Raw genomic sequence first — 26797 nt, 5'->3', positions numbered from 1 at the left:
TCTCACATGTTTTATGAAGCCTCTGCTCCACCTCCAATCCAATGCACTAGTTATTGTGGTGGAATGTGGTCTGGATTCCCAAGGGGAGGGGCAAGAGACCAGGAAGTTTAGATAGATCCGGTTGGGAGGAAGAGAGTTAAGATAGCCCTCCTTAGACCTAATCAGAGTATATCTCTTTAAAGATGCAAGTATAGTCATATCTTGCTACTTATTGTTTATTGGTTCTGGGAGGCACAATGAATACCAAAAATGATGAGTACCAAACAATGTAATGAGTCAGTCAACACCGACAAGTTGAGTACCAAACAAACAATGAGTACCGGGACAAAATTTGCACAACAGAATGAATTGAGTACCAAATCTGATGAGTTTCAAAGCAATTGAGTGCCAGGTACCATTGTGTTGGCTTTTTTGGCAGCTGCAGCACACTGCTGGCTCATATTTAAATGATTGTCCACTAGGACTCCGAGATCCCTCTCACAGGTACTACTATTGAGCAAGGTATCCCCTATACTATACCTATACATTTGTTTTTTCTTGCCTAAATGTAGAACCTTACTTTTTTCACCATTGAATTTCATTTTGTTAGATAACGCCCAGTATTCAAGTCTGTCCAGATCCTCCTGTATCCTAAGCCTGTCTTCTGGAGTGTTGGCTATTCCTGCCAGCTTGGTGTTGTCTGCAAATTTGGTGAGTTCCCCATCTATCCCCTCATCCAAATCATTGATGAAGATGTTGAAGAGCACTGGGCCCAGAACAGAGCCCTGGGGCACCCCACTACACACTTCCCTCCATGTAGATGTGGTTCCATTGAGGACCACATGCTGAGTATGGCCGGTCAGCCAGCTATGGATCCATCTGGCGGTGATGCTGTCTAACCCGCATTTTTCTATCTTATCAAGTAGTAGGTTGTGATCTACTTTGTCAAATGCCTTACTGAAGTCCAAGTAAATTATATACAGCATTCCTCTGGTCCACTAATTTTATCACTTGGTCAAAGAATGCAATAAGGTTTGTCTGGCATGATCTGTTTTTGACAAACTTGTGTTGGCTTTTAGTAATGACTTGGTTTGCCTGTAGGTATTTGCTAATTCGTTGTTTGATTATCTTTTCCAGAATCTTCCCAGGTATTGAGGTCAGGCTGATAGGTCTGTAATTTCCTGGATCCATTTTTTTCCCTTTTTTGAAGATGGGAACTACATCAGCTCTTTTCCAGTCCTCTGGTAGTTCCCCAGTGCTCCAGGATCTTTGAAAAATATAGTTCAGTGGTTCTGAAATCATATCTGCCAGTTCCTTGAGAACCTTGGGGTGTAATCCATCTGGTCCTGGTGATTTGAACTCGTATTATTATTATTATTATTATGATGATGATGATGATGATGATGATGATGATGATGATGTCATCCAGTGCCAAAGCTGGCCACAATAACTACAGCCAACACAGCTAAAGAAAGATTGCCCACCTCCCGATAGAGGATTATAGAATTAGTCATTGTTCAGCAGTATTTGGAGGGATTATGCATGCAAGAAAAGCATACTATTTTTTTTTTTTTTTGTTCTGATGCAGCCACTCAGTAAAAAGCTGGTGCTTTCTTGTTACACATTTAACAAAGTTAAGATTGCTAAGGCTTCCTTTAATTAATTTCGGATATTAATGTACCAAGAAAAGAAAGAGGAATTTATGATTTTTGAAAGCATGATTGCTAAAAAAAAAATCAGATACGTTTTGAAGGAATTCGAAGGTGGGGAGGTAGGAAAACTACCAAACCCTTATGCTTTAAATTGCAACAGTCAGTTGAGTTTACTTTTACCTACTTAGCATTTTAGTGTTTGAGATTAAAGAGTATTTTTCTAAAGCGGATCAGCAGAATGTACTTTCTCATTGGTTGAATTTGCTAAGTCCGACTGGAAATATTTACCAGGCTTTAATTCTCAAGAGTTCAACAGGTCTCATGTCCGAGTAGATATATAAAAGGTTATGCCTGCTTCAAACTGTCTGATCTCTCCCCCCCCCCATATTTTGACTTTTTGTCATTTGCTTCTCCCGGTAAAGACATTGCATAACCAACTTTTTTACAGTGAGAAGGAGGACACAAATAAATTGAAGAAAAAAAAGTGAGTCTAACGCGTGCGTGTGTGCCATGTCATGTTTCAGTAAGAAGTAAACAAAGCCACTTGCATGCGGTGCACTGTTGTGCACGGCGCACTCTCTCAAAACAATTCTCCAGTGTGGAGCGCATGCGTCTCATAATTGCGTCTCACCATATTTGAAGACTAATCTGTAAATCTCCGTATTCGATTGATGCTGATCCGATCCGTTGCGTGTGATGTGACATATTTGTATTTGACATGACAATTCAGCAAAGCTCGGTACAGTATGGTGAGACGCGATTATGAGACGCATGCGCTCCGCACTGGAGAATTGTTTTGAGAGAGTGCGCCGTGCACAAGAGTGCCGCATGCAAGTGGCTTTGTTTACTTCTTACTGAAACATGACATGGCACACACGCATGCGTTAGACTCACTTTTTTTTCTTCAATTTATTTGTGTCCTCCTTCTCACTGTAAAAAAGTTGGTCACCTTATTATAATGGTTATGCAGGAAAAAGCAAACGGGATTTTAGGTCACCGTTAAAATAAGGAATTGTAGACTTTGTGTACACTCAGGTATTCTGTGGAAAGAAAAAAAAAGCAATCACATTTGAAGCAGGACCCCATTCTAATAATTCCCGAATAACTGCTGTCTTTTTTAAACAGCGTTCTCCTTATTGAAAGGAACTGCTGACCTAAAAAGTCCTTGTGTGTTTGTTCATATGTGGGGATCCTGAAGTTTAACTGTCTCTTGTCGTCTGTCTTTAAGTTGTCTTTGCCTGTTTCAGTGATGGCGAACCTTTTAGAGACCGAGTGCCCAAACTGCAACTCAAAACCCATTTATGCATCGTCGGGTGCTGGGTGGGTGTGGCCCATTGGCTGGGCGTGGCTGTGGTGGTAACGGCAGACTGGGTGGGACTAAAAAGTTCAATCAATCAATTCCAACTTTGCAAGATCTTTTTTTTCCTCTGCAAGAAGTTGAAATTGACTGATTGAATTTTTTTTTTTTTTTTTTTTGCACACGGCGGCAGAGGCCTAAAGCAAAAAGATTTTATAAAGCCCAGTTGAAGGCCTAGGACTGGGGCGATGGTGCATGTGCCCACAGAGAGGGCTCTGAGTGCCGCCTCTGGCACCCGTGCCATAGGTTCGCCACCACTGGCCAATTTTGTTCTATTTTGTTTTATGCCTGCTTCAAACTGTCTGATCTTTCTCCCCCCCCCCCCCATATTTTGACTTTTTGTCATTTGCTTCTCCCTTCTCCCGGTAAAGACATTGGGTAATTTGGGGTGATTTGGTAAGGTCACATGCTTTCCAAATCTGTTGCATAAAACTGCTGCGTAACCTTTTAAGACTCTGTAAACCCTCATTTGAATTAAATTAGGGCAACAAAAAGAGAGACAACATTAACAGCAGGTTTGGAATAATTTTGTTGGGATGTTAGCTTTTGCAGACCCAGGCAAATTAGGAAAACAAACCCATCTCCCGCCTTAACTATCTTTTTAAATCTCATAATTTAAGATTTTTGATTGCTGGCTGGCTGGAATCAATCATTGCAACTGAATTTTGCACCTATCTTCGGAGCATTAAAGCACCTTCATCCTTTGAGAGGCTCATGCAGCTACTTAGAAGCCCCCTCCAGCTGTGTCACTGGGCGCGGTACACACGGGTGTGGCATTTCCACACAAGCTCTGTTCAACCATGCACATGTAGATATCGTGGACAGCTGTGCAGTCCTTGAAAAAGTTTTAATGTTTTGCAGAAAAAATGCTTGGCTCGCACTATGAAAAACCCTAAAACCTTCGTTCAGTCCTCCATTCAGTTTACTTCCTTTTATTTCATTTATCTTCCTTTGAAGGCCAATATTTTATCTTCTGAAGCATTCACCTCTTTAAAAAGAGGACATGGGCACAGAGACAGTCCATGTTTCCAGGTGTACAGATGGGGATAAGAGAAAGGGGTGGATGGGAGAAATGAGGAGAAGCACAGAGAGAGAAAAATATATCCAGCTGCAACCAAGCTTATCTGCTTGAGTCCTTGCCCTTTGGTGGGTATCAAAGTACACAGTGTTCTCCTCTTCTCATTCCTGAGACGGAATAAAATGAAGCTATATTTTTCTTTTCTGGGAATGGAAAAGCCATGTTCCCCTTGCTGTTCCTTTCTGTGTTGCTAAGACTGGTCATCTGCTGATTTTTCTTCATTGTTAGTTGTTAGTTCCCTTTCCAGCTTTCCAAAAGAGCTATCCTGACTTTGGACTTGGGAAAATTAAGACGTTCATATACCAGATGGGACAAAGCTTTGGTATGTTGTTGAACAATTATTACAGGTAGAAGAGAATATTTGCAGGTCAGAGATGAGGTCCTTGGTGTTCTCTGAGCTTGATGGTTTTCTTGTAGATCAGTGGTTCTCAACCTTTCTAATGCCGTGACCCCATTATACAGTTCCCCATGTTGTGGTGACCCCCAAGTGGGTGTGGCCACCAATAAGAGGGAGTAGGACAGCTAGGGAAAAGGGAAAAAAATGGCGGACAGCTTGGTTTGGTGACCCCCATGAAATGGTCGTTTGACCCCAAATGGGGTCCCGACCCACAGGTTGAGAACCACTGTTGTAGATGGTTCATTACCCAATTAGTGCTACAACCCTAGGATGATATTGCCTAGTTGAGTTATGAAATATCTGCAGGAAAACCAAGCTCAGAGAGTAGCAAGGACCACCACCTCCTCCTTCTCCTCTTCCTCCTCCTCCTCTTCCCTGCAAACCCCACTCCCTTCTGGCACTGATGATGTTACCTAGTTGGGTTATGAAACATCTGCAAGAAAACTACCAAGCTCAGAGAGCATTAAAGACCCCACAGTTGTTACAGGGCTAACATTTGTTGACCATGAAACTATCTTTGGGTCTCTTGGTGACTTCACGGACGTATCTGTTAATTTTCTTGACAAAAGTATGGAAATGGTTTGCCTTCTTTTTAGGGTTTTATAGTCCTGGTGTGCCTTGTTGGTCTCCTAAGTACTAAGCTTGTTCCTCTGACTTTATTCTCCGTTCCATTCTGATACTGTGTTCATTGAAAGACTTCATGGGTAGGAACTATTAGAAGAATTTTTGTTTTGTTACATGTTGCCTAACACTTTAGCCCAGTGGTTCTCAACCTTTCTAATGCCGCGACCCCATAATATAGTTGCCCATGTTGTGGTGACCCCCAGCCACTTATACATCACCGGGTGCCAGGGGCGTGGCCAAAGAAAAGGGGAAAAAAATGGCGGACAGCCTTGTTTAGTGACCCCCGTGAAATGGTCGTTCGACCCCAAATGGGGTCCCGACCCACAGGTTGAGAACCACTGCTTTAGCCTTTAACTTATGAAGATATGATAAATATCAGTAAATCTTTAAAACTAATTCGGGAGATCATCTTAGGTAACAATCTATTCTTCATATGCCCGTTGAAATTATTTGGTCTATTTTAAATGAGGGGAAAAAGAATCCTGGCTTCTAGTCACAAAACACTTGGATTGCTGATAGATCATTGTTCTCCACAAACTCTTCCCATGAGGATTTTCTGGAATAGACTTCCATTTTGGGAACTTAACAATAGGAAACGGCAAATTGTTTCAAGGTGCTGAAGAGAAAGAAAGGGAAAGGATGTGGGTTAATTTAGAGTCTCTCTCACTGCAAGCCACCTTTTTTGATGAAAGTGGTCCATAAAATATTTCCCGTCTCCAACAGGAAAAAGAGAAATAGATAGCAGAAAGACTCTTTCATATATATTTTGTATCGATGCATTACTGTACTGAATCCACTTTGTTTTCCTTTTGTTCAATGGTGAACAAAATGGATACCACCTAGACATGTTTCTGAATATCCTTGGCAATGTTTTTTCAAAAGTGGTTTGCTTTGCCTTTAATACATAATCTGCCCATGGATATTCAAAACCATTCGGGAAGCCTTTTAGAATTGCTGTTTTTTAACCTTTTTTTCATTTATTTTTTAAAATTAGATGGATTTCAGCAAAGCAACTGTTGAAGGCACCACAAAAATACATGCATCAAAATAAGTCAGGACAAAATGAGCTTGAAAGATCTAATTTTGTGTGTGTGTGAAGGGATAAGAAAATGGGTGCCCGCAGTGTCAGAATTTCAGCATGGCTTGTGAAAATGAAAATGCTGTAAAAAGCTGCTGAAACATTACAGCGGAAGAAGAGTTGAACAGAATTTCCTCTTAATTTTTTGCATTGTTTTTTGCAAATGCCGTCTCCCCAAATAGTACAGGACCAATATCAAGATGACCTTTAAACTAATTTATTTTTTTTAAGCGGCATCTAGATTGCCTTGGCCATTTTGTGGTGTTTGTGGAGTGTGACAGGGTGACAGGACATTTGTTAGATAAAGGTTGAACAAGTGGTTTTGGCTTAATGACCGGGGGTTTTTTGTGATTGTTTCAAGTTACGATGGTCACATTGCTGCACACCAAGATGAGTCAAAACATTCATGATATGTCTGCAAGAATACCTTGGAAAATATCAAGAAGTAGCTTCCTGATGGTTGTAAAATTAAATAATGAAATTAGAGTACGGGTAATCCTCGACTTAACGAAAGTTCATTTAGTGGCCATTCAAAGTTACAACGGCACTGGAAAAAGTGACTTATGACCGTTTTCCACTTTTAACGACCGTTGCAGTATCCCCATGGCCATGTAATCAAAATTCAGATGCCTGGCAACTGACTAGTACTTAACGACTGTTGCAGTGTCCCAGGATCATGTGATCCCCTTTTGCAACCTTCTGATAAGCAAAATCAACAGGGAAGCTGGATTCATTTAACAACCCTGTTACTAACTTAAGAATTGCAGCCATTAACTTAACTGCAGCAAGAAAGGTCACAAAATGGGACACTTATTAACATCTCACTTAGCAACAGAAATTGCAGGCTCAATTGTGGTCATAAGTCAAGGGCTACCTGTATATTGTTTCATTTAAATGATTCTTTGTGGGGATTTTCTCCACATTAATTTGTTTGACTGTAAATGCTTAAATCACTATGTTTATCCCAATTCCTGGGCACTTCGAACAGTGACCCTCTGCTCCGTTTCTCTCCAACGGATTAAAACTACCTATTAAAACAGACAATGTAATTGCTGTTGCTATAAATATGGGGTAATCTTTAATTATATCTTCCAGTGCACAAAAGTCAATATTTTCCCCAGATCTTTGGATTTGGAAGCTTAGTTTTATTCCTAGTACTTCAGAGTTATCTTTCCTTGGTATGTAATTTTCGTAATCTAAAACGTGTAGTTTTTGTGTTTACGCTAACATTAAAACAGTTGTAAAGATCGTTCATTCTTGGCAATCTTCTCAAATTGGTATTTGCCGCGGTGCTTCAGTCTTTCCCACCGTTAAAACGACAGAAGAAAAAAGCCTTGTTAGAAATATGCAACCTCTAGATTGGGGCTTCCCTTAGTTGGTTCCCAATAAAATGTGGCAGAACAGGGACAATAATTGGGAAGATCAAAATTCCTCTCTTGATCTTCTTACTAATCAGATAAAACTAGATACAAAAAAGGGATAAAAGCCGGTAATATAACAAACACTTTAAGAATTAATTACCGGGGATGTTTTACGTTAAGTAATGGAGGTTATTCGGAGATCTGATTTGCATTGTTCTGGCTTTCTCATATTGTCAAACAGATGGTTAATTAATAATGAATGGCATTAAAGTGCTCTAAGAAAATCTGATTACTTAAAGATTGGGCAATAAGTACAAGCTACTGGAAAATCCCGTTGAGCCTTTTCTTATATTCCCCTCACGCTTACTGTCATAACATTTATATGTTTTTTTTTACATATATACATTTTAACATGATAGGGTTTTACCTTATCTAACATAAATAATAAAATAAAGGATGTTTTCGATGATATAATTAACACAACCATAACTCTGTGTTTCCTCAAGTGGGGTTTTCCTTGATCAGGTTATTTAGTCACAATATTGATGGGTTCTCTTTTAACGACATGTGTCCACTGAAAAGCAGCGAAAATAATTAGGAGGCTAAAACGTACGAAGAACGCGTACAGGAAATTGGTTTTGTCTAGTCCAGGGATAGGCAACCTCGGCTCTTTTATGACTCGTGGACTACAACTCCCAGAATTCCTGAGCCAGCATTGCTCAGCTTAGAATCTCTCCCTTTCCCCTCAGCGTGGCTGGCTCAGGAATTCTGGGAGTTGAAGTCCACAAGTCATAAAAGAGCCAAGGTTGCCTACCTCTGGCCTAGCCCTAGGCCGCTTTATGACTTGTGGACTTCAACTCCCAGAATTCCTGAGCCAGCATGGCTCAGCTTGGAAACCTCTCCCTTTCCCCTCAGCATGGTTGACTCAGGAATTCTGGGAGTTGACGTCCACGAGTCATAAAAGAGCCAAGGTTGCCTACCCCTGGTCTAGTCTAATGAAAAGAAGGACTTGGGGAGGGCATGATAGCACTGTTCCAATATTTGAGAGGCTCCTACAAAGACGGGGGGGGGGTCAAACTATTTTCCAAAGCACCTGAGGGCAGGACAAGAAGCAATGAATGGAAACTAATCAAGGAGAGAAGCAACCTAGAACTAAGGAGAAATTTCCTAAGGGTGAATATTTGTCTCCAGAAGTTGGGGATGCTCCATCACTGGAGGCTTCGAAGAAGAGATTGGATTACCACTTGTCTGAAATGGTATAGGGTCTCCTGCTTGAGCAGGGGGTTGGACTAGAAGATCTTAAGAGCCGTGGTGGCATAGTGGTTAGAATGCAGTACTGGCAGCCAGTAGTTCGATTCTCATGGGCTCTAGGTTGAAGGCAGGACAAGAAGCAACGAATGGAAACTAATCAAGGAGAGAACCAACCTAGAACTAAGGAGAAATTTCCTGGCAGTGAGAACAATTAATCAGTGGGACAACCTGCCTCCAGAAATTGTGGGTGCACCATTACTGGAGGGTTTTTTTGAAGAGACTGGACAATGATTTGTCTGAAATGGAGTAGGATCTCCTGCTTGTGCAGGGGGCTAGACTAGAAGACCTCCAAGGTCCCTTCCAACTCCTGTTATTCTGTTATAGAGCACTGGCAATTGTACGTTGTAACTGAAGTTTATTTAATGCACAGATGCCATTCCCCTTGTGCTTTTCAGTCATCAGAAAATAATCCCATGCCATAATCTACTTACATGTTATCACTCTGTCAATGAATACTCTCAGCTTACTGTGGGAAGCAGATTATGCCATTAAATCTGGGCCGTGATCCAGTTTGTTGTAGTGTAATGCAGTGAGTGAATCAATCTGTAGACTTCCTTGCCCGTTCTATGTATAAAAGTTGGATGATCTCCAAGTAAGTAAATTGCACCCGGGCAAAGACAAAGCTAGGAGAGAAGATGAAATAGACTTCTATACCTGCTTCTCCATAACACAATAACAGTTGGGAGGGACCCTGGAGGTTTTCTAGTCCAACCCCCCCCCCCCCCGTTCAACCTAACGAGAAAAAGATTTTCATTCGTCTACTACAGGGGTCTTCAAACTTGGCCCTTTTATGACTTGTGGACTTCAACTCCCAGAATTCCTCAGCCAGAAGTACTAGTCATCCTTAAAAAGAGATGTTGGTGATGGTTTTGTTGGGGTTTTCTTTCTTTTTTTTTTTTTTGGTGGTTTCATTACATTTTTTGGCAGAACGAGACAAAAATTTGGACAGGCTTTGATTTTTTTTTAATAAAGAGTTTGCAGCTGGAATATCAACCGTCAGCTCTGATTTCCACGCTTAGTTAAACCCACCTCTTCAATTTCCAAAGTGCCTTCTTAAAATTGTGGCCTTAAAATTAAGGGAGGAGATCACAGAATAATCGTCTGCTTTTCTTAAGCTTTTGCCTCTCCTCTCCTCATCGGTTGTGGTCTTCTTTTTGTGGCCCTGGGATTTTAAGCAACACTGTCTGGAAGCACACAATGTGTGTTCTTGAGTGTAATGACAAATCCATGGTAACGTATTATATTATCAATCCTCCTGGGTTTTTGAGGTATAATAGTTTCAGCAGAGAAAGGCATTAATATTCTGTGGCACAAATTGAGCTCTACAAGAATGGACAAACATTGAATACCTCGAATTGTACAGTGCAGGAAGTCCTCGGCTTACAACAGTTCATTTAGTGACCATTCAAAGTTACAACGGCACTGAAAAAATTGACTTACGACTGTTTTTCACACTTATGACCACTGCAGCCATCCCTGCGGTCACATGATCAACATTCCGACACATGGCAACTGACTTGTACTTATGACTGTTGCTGTGTTCTGGGCTCAAGTGATCCCCTTTTGTGACCTTCTGACAAGCAAAGTCGATGGGGAAGCCAGATTCACTTAACAGCCAGGTTACTAACTTATCAACGGCGGTGATTCACTTAAGAACTGTGGCAAGAAAGGTCGTAAAATGGGGCAAAATTCAGAAATTTTGGATTGTGTTCATAAGTCGAGGACTATCTGTATTGCAATAGATGATCCATTGGATAAACTTCCTCCTAGATCAGGGGTAGGCAACCTTTGCTCTTTTATGACTCGTGGACTTCAACTCCCAGAATTCCTGAGCCAGTATGGCTCAGCTTGGAAACCTCTCCCTTTCCCCTCAAGAGTGGCTGACTCAGGAATTCTGGGAGTTGAAGTCCACCAGTCATAAAAGAGCCCAGGCTGCCTACCTCTGGCCTAGGCCACTTTATGACTGGTGGACTTCAACTCCCAGAATTCCTGAGCCAGCATGGCTCAGCTTGGAAAGCTCTCCCTTTCCCCTCAGAGTGGCTGACTCAGGAATTCTGGGAGTTGAAGTCCACCAGTCATAAAAGAGCCCAGGCTGCTACCTCTGGCCTAGGCCACTTTATGACTGGTGGACTTCAACTCCCAGAATTCCTGAGCCAGCATGGCTCAGCTTGGAAAGCTCTCCCTTTCCCCTCAGAGTGGCTGACTCAGGAATTCTGGGAGTTGAAGTCCACCAGTCATAAAAGAGCCCAGGCTGCCTACCTCTGGCCTAGGCCACTTTATGACTGGTGGACTTCAACTCCCAGAATTCCTGAGCCAGCATGGCTCAGCTTGGAAAGCTCTCCCTTTCCCCTCAGAGTGGCTGACTCAGGAATTCTGGGAGTTGAAGTCCACCAGTCATAAAAGAGCCCAGGCTGCCTACCTCTGGCCTAGGCCACTTTATGACTGGTGGACTTCAACTCCCAGAATTCCTGAGCCAGTATGGCTCAGCTTGGAAACCTCTCCCTTTCCCCTCAGAGTGGCTGACTCAGGAATTCTGGGAGTTGAAGTCCACCAGTCATAAAAGAGCCCAGGCTGCCTACCTCTGGCCTAGGCCACTTTATGACTGGTGGACTTCAACTCCCAGAATTCCTGAGCCAGCATGGCTCAGCTTGGAAAGCTCTCCCTTTCCCCTCAGAGTGGCTGACTCAGGAATTCTGGGAGTTGAAGTCCAGAAGTTATAAAAGAGCCAAGGTTCCCTATTCCTGTTCTAGATGGTCCAGGGATATAGTTTACCTATGGAAAAATGTAACTTACGGCTACTGGCATTAGTTCAAGATTTCAGGAACACTTAATCTTAAATAAACCTCCACTGTACTTTTAAATTCACATAAAGCTCTACAAAGAAGTTTCTCATGCCTTGGATTATCTTCTTGCGGAGTTGGAAAGCGCCAGCCCACTTAAATTGCTTCGTTCTTTTTGTGTAACTTTATTATAAATTGCTGTTCCCGGGAAGGCAAAACGCCAAAGCCAGATTTTCAGCTTTCACTCTCTTCCAGCTATTCTTTTCATGAGCGAGAAACCATCAACTTCCTTTCCTATTTCCGGTGAAATTGAGTTTGAATGAATGGGCTCCTGTATTTCTGTATGGTCAGGTGAGTTTCCAAGGTTATTTTCCTTTCCTTTTTCCCTTAAACTATTTTTTTTAATTTAAAAAAAAAAGGCCACAATGGGTAACATTCCTGGGATAAAAATAATCGAAAGAAAGGTTGATGTTATCTGAATTAAATTACACAATTCACATCATGAGGTGGAGAATGCAGTTTTGGTGAGACGGCAGTGAAAAATTATAGGTCGGATAACCTTTTCCAGATGCTTCTCTGATTTCTGAATCTGCAGTAAATGTACTGGTAAAATTACTCTTCTATTCCTTGGAAGACAGACTTTATGATGTAATATTCTCCAGATTATTATTTGTTTGCGTGAAGGGCAGAAGAGTCACAATGTTGAAATATCCTATAAGCTTGACAGATTTCAGCTATCCTTTAATTTGATAAGGATGTTTTTTGTCATAACCTAATCGCTTATTGATTGCTAAGTAGTTTTGAAATTTGAATTTAAGCTGCCAGTTTTATATTTAGTTCTGAATTGTAAATTTCAGTTACTACAGATAACTCCTCAACTTACCATCATCAGTTTAGCGACGACACTGAAAAAATGACTTACAACTTATAGTTATCGACCGTGGCAGTATCGCCCATGGTCACATGAGCAAAATTCGGGTGCTTGGCAACTGACTCATATTTATGATGGTTGCAGTGTCCCGGGATCATGTGATCCCCATTTGCAACTTTCCCAGCCGACTTCCCACAAGCCAAGCCAATGGAGAAGCCAGATTCACTTAACAACCTTAGGATTCATTTAACAACTACAGTGATTTGCTTGAAGACTGGGGGGGGGGAGAGAGAAGAAAAGGTCGTAAAATTGGACACAACTGACTTTAACAATCCCCTTGGTTTGCAATGGAAATTTTGCTCTTGCTGTTGTGGATTGTAAGTCAAGGATCACACTGTACTGTGAGCAGTGCATTTTTAAAAGGAAATTTTGGAAGGACCCAGCCTATTAGCTCTATAACGTATTGTGCGTTCTGTTGGTATATTGTTTGTTGCTATCTGGGACTCTTGAGTATTATATACACCCCACGCACACACACATATATACCATGGTTGTATGAATGATGGTGGAAGGAAGGACTTGTGGCTAGATCTAGTTCAGGGGTAGGCAACCTTGGCTCTTTTATGACTCGTGGACTTCAACTCCCAGAATTCCCGAGCCAGCCGTGCTGAGGGGAAAGGGAGAGGTTTCCAAGCTGAGCCATGCTGGCTCAGGAATGCTGGGAGTTGAAGTCCACGAGTCATAAAAGAGCCAAGGTTGCCTACCCCTAGTTCAACCTTGCCTGGTGGCCTTGTTTTTCCTTTTTCTTTAAACAGGATTTATAAGGAAATTAATAATGCAAGTAGGATAAGTCCATGGAAACCCAGTTGCTTGACTTGCTTTCTCTTGGTGACCCTTTAAACTTAAAAGTTTCAAGCAAACCAAAATAAAGAGAAGGGGGGGGGGAATGCCTTGATAGATGAGTTCCCCTACTATAAGTTTGCATATAGGTTATGTGGCTAAACAGAAAAAGCTAGTAGCCTTCCCATCCCAGAGAGAGAGGTTTGTTTTGATCCGTTCTGACACAAGATTGCTGCTCGGTAAAGATCCTGTCTGTACTCATTTGGATTTTGGACAGCCTGATCCCTCCATTTACTCAGAGGGTCATTGTGCCAGCCAGTTAGGAAACATTTCTCTCTCGTGTAAACACTACCAGGCTGAGCAACTAAATCCCTTTGTGAAGATTTACTTTGATTGAAAATGGAAACTGTGCCCAGATTTTGATCTACAGGGGCCAAGCCAACGTTTTCTCTCTCCTTTCTCCTTCCTTCACGTGTTCTTAGACTATTTTTTTTGTTTTGTTTTCTGCAACAGAGGTCATCAAACTATGGACCACGGCCTACTACCAGGCCTACTGGGCCGCATGAGTGGCTGGCCAGTGCGTGCACACATGCACGCATGCTCACTCTCCCTTGTGCTGGCGCTAACTAACCCATGAGCCATGCTCTGGCGCTAGCCAATCCACGATTCGCGCATTGGCGCTTGCAGCCTCATTTGCGGAGTACGCATGCTCACAGCCCCATTCACGCACACGCAGCCATGTTTGCATGTGCGCGCATGCGCGCATAAAGGTATCTGCCCCTTTCTCTTTTTTTTATTGAAAAGTTTTATACAAGTTTTAAACAATAACCCCCTCCCTTCCTCCCCCCCTCACTTCCCAGAGCTGGTTACAGGGTTACAAATAAACAAACAATTCTAAATAAACTTATCCAACTATACAAATAATAAAATCGATAATATACTTTAACTCAAATACAAAAAAAAATTAACAATATGAGCATTTCCAAATTAAAAACTATAAATAATTCATAATCTGCATAATGCATTTTAAACCCATATCATAACCCATATTTACTCTACATATAATTTATCCATCTTCACCTCGCTGAGGTGTATATTTCTTTTAAACAACCATACGTCCATAATAAACACAAAATTGTCCCTCCAATATAACCTAACCAACAAACTTACGTTCGATAAAATTGGCTCTTTGCTTTTTACCCCTAAGAAAGTCTATTCCTTTCTCATTGGGCTGCCAATCCAGAAACGTTGGCAACCCCTGTTCTAGAACATCCTTCTGAGTCCACAAAGGGGAAAAGGGTGACCGCACATTTACTGCTCTTGCTGATGGATTCGTATCGGTCAAAATTCTGGATATTCTCTCCATCCTAAGCATCACATGTCTGTGGAGATTCTCAGTCATCCAGGTCATGGTTGTCCCAAAGTTGCTTTTTTCCCCCCCAAAGGCAACTGGACTTCCTCAAGAAAGTCCAGTTGCCTTTTGTGGGGAGGGGAAAAAGCACTTTTGGGAGTAAGCATCCTATCCCTTTCAAAACTCTTCTTTGCGCCCACCTCACAGCCTATAATCCTTTTATTGCGGGAAGAAAAACACATTTGTAAGGAAACATGCCATTTCTGACATAATCCTAAATATAATCATACCCTGCAGATCCAGCCGATTTCAAACCGTGTGCCCAGGCTTTGTCCCCCTCCCCCTCAATCTTTGTCTGCCCTGATTCATTTCCTTCCGCAGTGTTTTCTCTTTTGTGAGATACACTGTTGTGCGGCTTTACATAACGAGGTCTTTATGAGGCTGGGTAAATGGCCAGGGCTGAACTTGGCAAGCGTTGGTTCTTTGAGACCTATTGTGTTTGAAAACTTTCTGACTCACGAGATCCTCTGTCTCGTATATCATTCTCCAACTCGGTGCCCATCTTGGAACTGGAGAAAGGCAGATTGAAATAAGATTCAGTTGTCTTCATTGCAGTGTTTTTTTTTTGCATGTTTTAAAAAAAAAATTCTAGGCTAGTTTTGGTAACTATCAAACGGTAGAATGTGTTACGTTCCACGGTCTGCCCTTGTTTGTTGTTGAAACGATAAACTGTGGTTAATCCAATGGAATTTATTATGTTTTCCATTGATATAGCCCAGGGGTAGGCAACCTTGGCTCTTTTATGACTCGTGGATTTCAACTCCCAGAATTCCTCAGCCAGCATAGCTGGCTGAGGAATTCTGGGAGTTGAAGTCCACGAGTCATAAAAGAGCCAAGGTTGTCTACCCTTGATGGAGCCCATCTGACAGGGCCATCCCCATACTGAAAATTTTAATTTTAGCCAGCAGAGCACTATTAATCTCCAAGTACAGAGAGAAGATTTAAAGCTCAGGGTTGAACTGTGGAGTCTTTAGTGCTCTCTGAATTTGATAACATTTCATTACCATAGTGAGTAACTTCCTCAGTGCTAGAGGGGAATGTGGTTTGCAGAAAGGAAGAGGGGGAAATGGGGGGCAGCAGTGGGGAGTCTTTGATGCTCTCTGAGTTTGGTGGTTTTCTTGCAGACGTTTCATTACCAAAGTGAATAACTTCCTCAGAGCTAGAGGGGAGTGTGGTTTGCAGAAAGGAGGAGGAGGAGGAGGACTGTGAAGTCCTTGGTGTTCTCTGAGTGTGCTCTTATTTTTATAAGGTAGCAGCCACTAGTATATAAAAATAAATAAATCAGAGCAAACTCTATTCCCTTACTAGCACTGACGAGGTTCCCTAGTTTGATAATGAAACATCGCATTGAAACTGCTAAGCTCAGAGAGCACCAATAACCTTCAAGTCTTATTTTTGGTACCAAATGCCTCTGCTCAAACTTGAGAGCAGCATTAGCAATGCTTTTAGAAGCAGAAAGGTCCTTTATAAGATGTCCCTATAAAAGAGACATCACCCTGCCAACAAAAGTGCGTATAGCCAAGACCATGGTTTTCCCAGTTGCAATGTATGGCTGTGAAAGTTGGACCATAAGAAAGGCTGAGCGCCAAAGAATGGAGGCCTTTGAACTCTGGTGCTGGAGAAGACGCCTGCGAGTCCCCTGGACTGCAAGGCGATCCAACCAGTCAGTCCTAGAGGAGATCAACCCCGACTGCTCTTTAGAAGGCCAGATCCCAAAGTTGAAATTCAAGTCCTTTGGCCACTTAATGAGAAGGAAGGACTCACTGGAGAAGAGCCTAATATTGGGAAAGATGGAGGGCAAGAGAAGAAGGGGGTGACAGAGAATGAGGTGGCTGGATGGAGTCCCTGAAGCAGTAGGCGTGAGCTTAAAGGGACTCCAGATGATGGTAGAGGACAGGAAGGCCTGGAGGAACATTGTCCATAGGGTCGCGACGGGTCGGACACGACTTCGCAATTAACAACAACAACAACTGCATTCTAACCACTGTGCCACTACGGCTCCCTAATAATAACAGGATTATTCAAGATGGGTGCAATTAGTAAGGACGAAGATGGTAGAGGACAGGAAGGCCTGGAGGAACGTTGTCCATGGGGTCGGGATGGGTGAGACACGACTTGGCAACTAACAACAACAACATAAAATTTGGACAAGTCTTTTTCTTTATGAAGGGTCTTGCATGCAGCTTCACTGAGTGACGAGGCTCCCGTTCTTCTGTGCGGTCGTTCTAATTCACCTTTGCAAATTGAAACACGGTTTTGTCTCTGAACAATATGTACATTCTTCTGAATTTTGCTGTGCAGTTTTCTAGCTGCTTCTGGGTTTGTTTGTTTTTTAAGGAGGTAAAATATAACTCCTTAAGTCTCAACAGATAACTTTGCAATTTTTTCCTTCGTTAGTTCAAACAATAGCAAGTCAGATTAAGAGCTGGCCCACTCTTAATTGATTATTGACTTCCTATAGCCCAGTGTTTCTCAACCTTGACAATTTTAAGGCATGTGGAATTCTGGGGGTTGAAGTCCACATGCCTTAAAATTGTCAAGGTTGAGAAACACTGCTATAGCCTAACAAGGGCCAAAATCAATCCTTTAAAAATAAACTTAGATATGCAGATAAATAACGTTTAGCTTTAGCGAACGTTGTCAGTGGCTTTCGGCGGCAAGGTTATGTCGAACCCAACCAGATGCTTGTAAGATGCACGGCGTGGTTGCGAGGACTTCGTTCAAATGAACTTGAAGCAGTTTGTTCTATAAACATATGTTCAAAAAAGTTAAATCCCCTTTCCTTATCCTGTATTTCTCCTGTGCTAAATTGCCCTTAATTTTGATGCAACTAACTTTAATGTCGGTGGCACCAAAGAGCATCATTCTAGCAGAACAAGAGGCCTCTGTTTTGCAACGTAGAACAGATGGGAACTAAGCAAGGTAATAGTTTGTAAACTCAGTAATGATGACAATCATGATTTTAAAAAATCCCTGTCAGCATGTTAGAATGAGAAACAGATAATCTTTAAAAAAAAAAAAATCTGTGCTCGTTGAATTTTACAGTGTTTCTTAAAAGGGCTTTTTTTGCTGGGTCTTCATTTTTGCTGCTTCGGAAGACAAAATTGTCCGATAATTGTACATTTTGAAATCAGCTTACTTAAGGACTAACTATTCCTGTGCAAAATGTCTTAGGTATTTGGAAATTTGTTTTTTTTTTTTTTTCCCAGGCAGTTAAGTGTTTCTCACATTATGCAGGGGAACATAAGGAAGGTTTTCCTGATTTTTACTCTTGTTATCTTTTAGGGCAGGGGTCTTGTTATCTTTTAGGGCACGCTGGCTGAGGAATTCTGGGAGTTGAAGTGCACAAGTCATAAAAGGGCCAAGTCTGAAGACCCCTGTTCTAAATGTTCTTTGACTTGTCAATCAACCTACCCCTGAAATTCTCAGGCAGTCTTCCAGGCAACTACTAACTAACTATGTTGGTCCTGCTTCATTTCTGAGATCAGCCAAGGTCATACTAGGTGCTGACACTTGTCAAATTATCCCTTTAATTAATAAATCAGCAGTTTATAACTAGCAAATGAGATGAACCCCCCTGTTCTTTCGAAATCAATGTGTAATACAGAGAGTTCTGTTTTAGTCATTGTTGAAGTCCACAAATCATAAAAGGGCCAAGTTTGAAGACCACTGTTTTAGGTTAAGGATGTAGGACAGGAGTCTTCAAACTTGGCCCTTTTATGACTTGTGGACTTCAACTCCCAGAATTCCTAAGCCAGGCATGCTGGCTGAGGAATTCTGGGAGTTGAAGTCCACAAGTCATAAAAGGGCCAAGTTTGAAGACCCCTCCCAGAATTCCTCAGCCAGGCATGCTGGCTGAGGAATTCTGGGAGTTGAAGTCCACAAGTCATAAAAGGGCCAAGTTTGAAGACCCCTCCCAGAATTCCTAAGCCAGGCATGCTGGCTGAGGAATTCTGGGAGTTGAAGTCCACAAGTCATAAAAGGGCCAAGGTTGAAGACCCCTAGAGGAGCTCATCTACATGATATCGAGCTGGAAACAAACTTTTCATGGATTTTTCATGTTGTTCAGACCAGTGGACTATCTTAAGTCCAGTTTTTTTTTTTTTCTTAATGCAGGTTTTCTACAGCAGCTGATTGGGTTTTTCAGTGCTGGGATTTGTCCTGGGAGATATTAAGAGACCGAGTTCGTGCACGGGAGTCATCCAGCACAAAAATCTTGTTCCTATTTGTGAATGTTTACACCAGGGGTAGGCAACCTTGGCTCTTTTATGACTCGTGGACTTCAACTCTCAGAATTCCTGAGTCAACATGGCTTAGCTTGGAAACCTCTCCATTTCCCCTCAGCATGGCTGGCTCAGGAATTCTAGGAGTTGAAGTCCACAAATCATAAAAGAGCCAAGGTTGTCTACCCCTGGTTTTTACAGATAGTCCCTGAGCCCAAAATTTCTGTTGCTAACCAAAACATTTGTTCAGTGAATTTTGCCCCCTTTTACGAACTTTCTTGCCACTTTCTTGGTTAAGTGAATCACTGCACTTGTTAGGTTAGTAACCCGGTTGTTAACTTAATCAGGATTCCCCTTTAACTCTGCTTGTCAGAAAATGGCAAAAGAGGATCATATAACCCTGGGACTCTGCAACGGTCATAAATACGAGTCAATTGCCAAGCATCTGAATTTTGATCACATGACCATCAGGATGTGACAACAGTCGTAAGTGTGAAAAACGGCCACAGGTCCCTTTTTTCAGTGCCGTTGTAACTTTGAACAGTCACTAAATGAACTTTTGTAAGTCGAGGACCACCTGTATTGAAGTACCACTGTATTCCACAAAAACAGCACGTGATGTAGAGATAGTCCTTCATTTAACATCTTTAAAAAGGAGAGCAGAGGAGAGCAACAAAGATCATTAGGGGACTGGGGGCTAAAACATATGAAGAACAGGTTGCAAGAATTGGGGATGTCTTGTTTAATGAAGAGAAGGACGAGGGGGGGACATGGATAGCAGTCTTCCAGTCTTCCATCTCAGGGGCTGCCACAAAGAAGAGGGAGTCAAGCTATTCTCCAAAGCGCCTGAAGGCAGGACAAGAAGAAGCAATGGATGGAAACTAATCAAGGAGAGAAGCAACCTAAAACTAAGGAGAAACTTCCTGACAGTGAGAACAATTAACCAGTGGAACAACCTGCCTCCAGAAGTGGTGAATGCTGTAACACTGGAAGTTTTTAAGAAGAGACTGGACAGCCATTTGTCTGAAATGGTATAGACTTTCCTTCCTGAGCAGGGGGTTGGAGTAGATGACCTACAAGGTCCCTTCCAACATCATCATCATCATCATTAACCATTCAGAGTTATAACAGCACTGAAAAAAGGGTTTTATGACCATGATCAGAATTTAGGCATCTGGCATTTATTTAAAATGCTTGCGCTGGGATCACCGTTTTTTAACTCTCCCAACTGGCTTCCAACAAGTCAATGAAGGAAGCCAGATTCACTTAATGACAGCGTGGTTCACTTCATAACTACAATGCTTCCCTTAAAGACTGTGGCAAAAAGGTCATAAAATGAGGCACAACTCACTTAAAACCACTGCCCGGCTTAGCAATGGAAATGTCGGGCTGAGCTCTCGTCGTATGTCGAGGACTACCTGCCCACCTCCCTTCAGTGGTTTCTCCTCAACCGATTTTCCAGTTTTCAGCGTTCTGCCCCTCTTTTCGAAAACTCCAGAAAGAAACAGTCAGGAGAAGTTTTTTTTTTTTTTTTTTAAAAATTGTGTAAAGTCTGGAACTTCAGTTAGCATCCTGCAACAGGATATTCCTGTCTCTTTCCTGTTAAGTGTAGCAGTTGTGGTTCCCCCCCCCCTTTTTTTTTTTTAAAGGGGGCATTGTGCCTTCAAATCTCTTAATCTCAATTCCTGAGCAGGGGGGCGGGGGGGGTCAGAAAGTCCCACAATCTGGAAAGGCTGAAATGAGCCCCCTTGAACTCAGCCGAGGGATCTCTGAATGGCTTTGTGTCTGTCAATGACTGACTGCATTGTGTGGCAAGAACAGAAAGTCCAAAATAACATCGATCAACTTTTACTCAATGCTGCAATGTCTCAGAGTCTATTTATAAAAAGAGGAAGGAAGGAAGGAAAAGAAAGAAAGAAAGAAAGAAAGAAAGAAAGAAAGAAAGAAAGAAAGAAAGAAAGGCTGATAAAAGGATTTTCTGTGATTGTAAAAAGAAAAGGAAGGCAGGGGGCATATGGAAAGAATAAAATATATTATTCTGTTTTTGCCAAGAAGACAGAAGGGATTGCTTGACTGATAGAAGAGAATATTTATAGCTCAGGTTTGAAATGACGGTCCTTGATGCTCTCATGGTTTTCTTGCAGACGTTTCATTACCCAATTTGGTAACATCATCAGTGCTAGAAGGGAGTGGGGTTTGCAGGCAGGAGGAGGAGGACTGTGGGGTCCTTGATGCTCTCTGAGCTTGGTGGTTTTCTTGCAGACGTTTCATTACCCAACTAGGTAACGTCATCAGATAGTTGGATTGAAAGATGAGTCATGGCTAGACTGAAATGAGAGAGTGAGTGAATCAAATAATGAGGCTGCTTCTTTCTGCTGCTCTTCACTTTATTACTTAATCCATTTATACATCTCATTCTTAAGTCGATCATGGAAAGTAAGCCAGACTTTTCCATTCCTGTTGTCAAAATTTAGACTTAGAGCATTATTCTTCATAAAGCTTGGCTGTCCCTTGTTGTGAGTGTCTGGGCTTCAGATGTTATACTTAGGAGGAGAACTACTAGTGAGACCCCCCCCACTATGGAGTCTAATATCATTAGAGAACAGACCCCAATCTGATTAAGAACCAGCGTGCACGGCTGTAATTTCCAAAATGCAATAAGCTGCTGGTCTTTCCTTGCTTAATTGTAAATCTAATGGAATATGGAATAAATGGAGAATAAAACATTTGCTTCCTCTTTGGTACATAGCTGGTCTTCAAGAGTTGGAACAGAAAATGTGCCCCGTCAGAAGCATTTACATATAGGGGCATAAAGGTTTGATCCATGGCGTAGGACTTGAGGAACAGTTGCTCACCCTATATCTTCACCAGTTTGGTGAGGTGAGCTAGAATGGACATGTCCCATCCCACCAGTTAGGTGGAGTCATCCTGTGGGACCTTGGGACCTTCTCGGTGCTATCTCCCACCATGTGGAACAACACTCCCTGGAAGTTTGAATTATTCCCACTTTTTTTGATGTTCTGCAAACTGTCAAAGACCTGGTTCTTTTCTCGGGCCTGGGACCAGGGCTAGGATGATGGTTGAGAGCTTGTGGTATTCCTTCCTTCCTTCCTTCCTTCCTTCCTTCCTTCCTTCCTTCCTTCCTTCCTTCCTTCTTCTCTCCCTCCCTCTCTCCCTCTGATTGGCCTTTTTGAGTCTGTCTTCTGGTCAGTCATATTATGCTTGTTAATATTTCTTTTATATGTAAGCTGCCTACAATCACTGTGGAGTTGAGCAGCCTTGAAATTGAAATACCGTATATGCCGACGTACAAGGCGACCCAGCGTATAAGATGACCCCCGTCTTTGTCGCCGAGTCGCATTCCTAAAACGTCGTCTTATACGCCGGAAACTACCAGTATTTCCGGCATATAAGACGACTTGGCGTATAAGACGACCCCCGTCTTTGGCGCCGATTTTAACGCTTGCGGAAGTCACCTTATACGCCGGCATATACGGTAATAATCCTTATAAATAAAAGTTGAAAATTTAATGTGGCAACAAACATCTACATGTTATGTTCTTTGTAATTGTTTATGCTACAAAGGATTATGAGGTAACCAATTTTTATAGATAGGAGTTTTGTTGCTATGAAAAATGAAACTCAGGGATTTCTAGATAATCCAGATAATATTTGTCCAGTGCAAAATAAGTCTTAATTCAGGAAAGCCTGATTTATCAAAGTACTCGTGAGAATCAGTGGCATATTTAAAGGTAACTTGTTAGAATGAGAAAAGTTGCTAAGTGGCTGAATTTTGATCACATGACTTCTGGGGATGCTGCAATGGTCGTAAGTGTGAAAAACGGTCATAACTTCGCTGTAACTTTGAGTCGTCCCTAAACAAATGGTTGTAAGTCAAGGACTACCTGTATTTTGTTATCTAGGTGTACTTTTAACAAATATCTATATTGTAGGGATGTGAAGTGCTTCAGGTCGAATTCAAAACAGATGGTTTAGAATGCAGACATGGCCTACAACTTATTAAAGCAGCCACATCCATATATCAGATAGTTACAGCTGCCATAAAGTTTGTCTGTGGAGTCACAGAAAGATGACAGAGTATAGGAGAAAACTTGTAATGGAGAGAAATATTTATTACAGATTGTCCCAGGATATTTCTGGCCTATTTTCTAAAGAAAAATTGCTGAAAGAGCTTGTTGAGGAACTTTTTATTAATGGTTGGAGCAGCTGACCTTATTCAGTTTTACTTTCTCTTTAAGTCCCATCCAAGGTCAGGGGTATTTCTTTTTATGGACAGCTGTGTTAATCTGTTCCAAACCATCAGGTTCCCCAGATGAAAAAATCCAGATGAATTCTATTATTTAGCGCATTTAGCATTCAGAACTATATTCTCCCTATGATGCTTTAACTGCTTTGAAAAAAAGGATAGAGGTTTTTTTTTTTATGGAAAACAACTCATCGGTGACCTAATAGCATATGTTCTTCTTCTACCCAGCTAGTCATTTGTCACATTTGAGTAGAAAGTTGCTTTGATGCAAATCTTTTGTGAGAAAGGAAAAATTGAGAAAGTGTGATTTGCTTCAACCCTCCCCTTAGGTCTATGTTGCGATATAAAATGGTGCTATTTTTTTTAAAAAAATCAGAATTGTGATCCACGTTGTTGCTGTCCAGTCGCTAAGTCATATCCAACTCTTTGTGATCCCATGGACCACAAGATGCCAGATTTCCCCCCCCCCCAGTCCACAACTGTTACCCAGAGTTTCCCCAAATTTATGTTCATTGCGTTGATGACCTTATCTAGCCATCTCCCCTTCTGCCATCCCCTTCTCCTTTTGCTTTCCATCTTTCCCAACATCAGGGACTTTTCTATGGAGTCCTCATTAGGTGGCCAAAATATTTGAGCATTATGTGTTTACTTACTTACCATTTTTTGAATCTCCCTCAATCAGTATCCTAAATGTTTTAGCTGCAGCCGCCAAAATAGCCTATGCAATCCTAGGCAGTGCCAAAGGGATAGAATCAAGGTCACGTGAAGTGTTAATACTGCTTTATAAGGGCTTGGTTGGACTAGACCAGTGGTTCTCAACCTTTTTAATGCCGCAACCCCCAACCGGTCGTAAGTCGAGGACTACTCAACTGGTGCAGCACCGTTTGCAGAATGGGACTTTTGGCGGGCTCAGCAGGGCAGAGACAGCCTGGACAATTCCTATTGGCTTTTGAAAGCCAATAGAATTAAACTCTATTCAAGAGAGTCTATTCTATTGGCTTTCAAAAGCCAATAGAATAAAAGGGAGTAGCACAGCTAAGGAAAAGGGGGGGGGGGGGAAATGGCAGACTGCGTTGTTTGGTGACCCCCGTGAAATGGTTGTTCGACCCCAAATGGGGTCCCGACCCACAGGTTGAGAACCACTGGACTAGACTCTTAATACTATAGCCAGTTTTGGTCACCATATTATAAAAAAAGATGTTGAGATTCTGGAAAGAGTGCAGAGAAGAGCAACAAGGATGATGAGGGGTTGAAGGCTAAAACATACGAAGAACAGTTGCAGGAACTGGGTGTGTCTAGTTTAATGAAAAGATGGACTGGGGTGACATGATAGCAGTTTTATATCTAATAAGATATAGATATTGGATATATCTATATCCAGTATAGCTATATCCAATATCTCAGGGGTTGCCATAAAGAAGAGAGGGTCAACTTATTTTCCAAAGCACCTGAAGGCAGGACAAGAAGCAATGGATGGAAACTAATCAAGGGGTGAAGCAACCTGGAACTAATGAAGGCATTTCCTGACAGTTAGAACAATTAATCAGTGGAACAATTTGCCTCCAGAAGTGGTGAATGCTCCAACACTGGAAGTTTTTAAGAAGAGACTGGACAGCCATTTGTCTGAAATGATATAGGATCTCCTCTTTGAGCAGGAGATTGGACTAGAAGACCTCCAAGGTCCCTTCCAACGCTGTTATTCTGTTATTTTAAGCATTTTTTTTTTGTTGAAACATTGCTCAAAGCATTTAACCAGCATTCATCATAGCTGGGCAGCTATAACATATTTGAAATAATAACAACATTTTTCGTGTCACCTAATATTTTTGCACATAATAATGTTGTTTGTTGCACATTTTTGAAGCTCAAGAATATATTTTAAGGCATAATAATTACATCTAGATCTAATGTTTGTTTGTAGCGCAAATATAGCTTTCCAACAGCTTAGTATATTGGGCAGTTCTTATCTAGATTTTTTTCTTAGAGATTTCCAATCAAAATGCAATTTTCTGCCTCCTTTTCTTTGCAGCAAACTTGGCCTGCAAAGTTGCCACTTTCATTATGCTGTCTGCTCCAATCTTAAATCCTTCTACTAACTTATTCAATTGCTAGTAATTTTTACAACCCTCTTCTTGCCTTGAGCTTATCTTTTTAAAAACAAATGATATTTTGAATATTTTATGCTTGCTTCAGTTATTAAATCAGCTGCTCTTTTTGTACAATTCCCCCTGAGCCTGCTCAATAATTTTCCAATTTATCATTCTTTACTGTAACTTAAAAAACAAAAATCAGCTGGTAGAGTAGTTGGGGGCCTGTGATGTGTTAGAAAATATCTGTAGGCTTGCCCGTTTACTTAAAAATGAAGGAAAACTCTTGGAATCTCTGTTGTTTTATTAACTCTTGGGAATTAGCTTTTCCATTTAAACTCAAGAGATTTCATAGAAAATCATTTATCATTTTGGATGGATGGCTGTTGTTCCTTCACACAGCTCATAATGACATTACATTAGTTCAGCCTATTAGATTGTTTGTGAGTGTGTATGTGTGTGTACACACACGTGTAATGATGAATGGTTGGATGGATGGATGGATGGATAGATAGATAGATAGATAGATAGATAGATAGATAGATAGATAGATGACATAGGTGCGATAGATAGATAGATAGATAGATAGATAGATAGATAGATAGATAGATAGATAGATAGATAGATAGATAGATAGATACAGGGAGGGAAGGATAGATAGAGGGATGGATAGATAGGGATGGATAGATAGATGGATAGATAGTAGACAGATGTGATAGACAGACAAACAGACAGACAGACAGACAGACAGACAGACAGATAGATAGATAGATAGATAGAGGGATAGGGATAGATAAATATAGATGGATAGATGATAGATAGATAGATAGGGATGGATGGATGGATGGATAGATAGATAGATAGATAGATAGATAGATAGATAGATAGATAGATAGGAATGGATAGATAGACACACAGAGAGACAGACAGATTTGGTATAGTGATTATGATGAAAAACCTTTTATGCTCTGTTCTTCTATGTTACTACTTTTAGGGACATTTAAAAGGCGGCTATTATATAATATATAATAGGGGAACTGCTTTTCACTCCCTCTAATAGCAAAATGTTTGAATTATGATTTCTTAAATGTCTTTGGCATTGTGAACTGTGGTAAAGCCTAATGGAGAAACTCATAATAGCTAGATTAAGGTTAAAAAGTAGAGGACAATTTCTCATTCTTTGCCTGGGGCAAGTGACATACCAAAACTTTTATTAACAGGCCAGAATAATATTTCCCCTGAGCCCAAATTTCTCTCTCTCTCTTTCTCCCTTTCTCTTTCTCCCTTTCTCTCTCTCTCCCTCCCTCCCTTCCTCTTTCGGGGGAAGGGGTCTCTCTGTTTTAGAGATGAAAAATTGCAAACATGGCTGGTTGTTGAGGCTTGGCTTTGAAAGCAACAGAACAATAGTTCCAGCCTGGGGGAATCCTTGTTAAGTTAAGACTTAGAACCAGAAGCTTCAGGAAACCAGATTGGTAGATGGT

The 26797-nt window shown here is 41.4% G+C and overlaps 1 protein-coding gene across 3 annotated transcripts in view; it reads left to right on the top strand.

The window, feature by feature from the left end:
- RASSF8 (Ras association domain family member 8) overlaps positions 1-26797 on the top strand; it is a 90880-nt gene that overhangs the window by 20269 nt on the left and 43814 nt on the right. Inside the window, exon 1 of one of the 3 annotated variants that reach the window (XM_039357525.1) lies at positions 11547-11968. The exons of the other annotated variants lie outside the window; for them this stretch is intronic. The gene's annotated coding sequence lies outside the window, so the exon portion shown is untranslated. Of the gene's footprint in view, positions 1-11546; positions 11969-26797 lie in introns of those variants that run through there. 3 annotated transcript variants of the gene reach the window in all.

This window comes from Crotalus tigris, unplaced genomic scaffold (assembly GCF_016545835.1).
Source record: "Crotalus tigris isolate CLP2741 ecotype Arizona unplaced genomic scaffold, ASM1654583v1 scf7180000018925.3142382, whole genome shotgun sequence".
Classification (NCBI taxonomy): Eukaryota; Metazoa; Chordata; class Lepidosauria; order Squamata; family Viperidae; genus Crotalus; species Crotalus tigris.
This window is presented reverse-complemented; position numbering and strand designations above follow the sequence as displayed.